This window comes from Neopelma chrysocephalum, unplaced genomic scaffold, assembly GCF_003984885.1.
Source record: "Neopelma chrysocephalum unplaced genomic scaffold, ASM398488v2 Primary Assembly neopelma1_253, whole genome shotgun sequence".
NCBI lineage: Eukaryota > Metazoa > Chordata > Aves > Passeriformes > Pipridae > Neopelma > Neopelma chrysocephalum.
Window position 1 is genome coordinate 1,980,200 of NW_020897915.1, and position 906 is coordinate 1,981,105.

Genomic DNA, 906 nt, shown 5'->3' on the forward strand with positions numbered 1-906 from the left:
CGCCAGCACTTGGATATCAACATTATTTTCCCATAAAATCCCTCATGCCAGGCAAAATCCTGAGGTGGGGACACGCTGCCAGTGCCACAGTCCCACAGCAGCACCTGAAGCTCTCCCACACCTGCTCCCACATCCCAACAATCCCAATAACACCGAGGTTTTTTGGCACTGTGCCTCTAGCTACGCTCCCTTTCTTTTGGTACCAGCTCCCCTTTCTTGGCTCCCTCCCCCAGAATTTCTTACAAAAATAAGATTGTGCTTATTTATAAAATAATTATAATTTTTTTTTTTTTAAGAAAAGCTTCCAGTTAAAAAACGGTGGTGTATCAAAATATGGCAGAACTTTGGCTGTCAATGGCTAAACTCTAATTAAAAATATCTGCTAAAAAGGCATTGTGCTGTGAATATTAGCTCTGTAATGCTTCACCCTCCGGTACCGATGGCACATATTCCACCTGGGCTGTCTGGTTTCCCTAGGACACACTCAGAAACCGCCCTTGGATTTTTCTAGCACATCACCAGCATCCTCTGGCAGAATTATTCCAACTGCAAGAGACTTAAAGACACATGGAAAGCCTTGGGAAAATACAACGGAGACTGCACCGGGAAGAGCCACACATACAAGGCAGTTGCATACATATTCTCCTCGAGAGGAAAGTCTATTTTCTCACTTTAGTGCTTAGAAAAAAATATGATTATTTATACAGTTCATGAAAGAAGAGAGGCAGATCCTTTGTATAAAAGGGATTTTAGAGCAGGAGTAAAATGCAAATGGGTCTATAAGATCCAGACATATATAAACATACATACCTTGATATATTTATATATGTATTCTCTAGATATTCAACCTTTTAGATGTATTATTGCAATATCCTTACAGGGGACCTATTCTTTTCCATCTTTTCC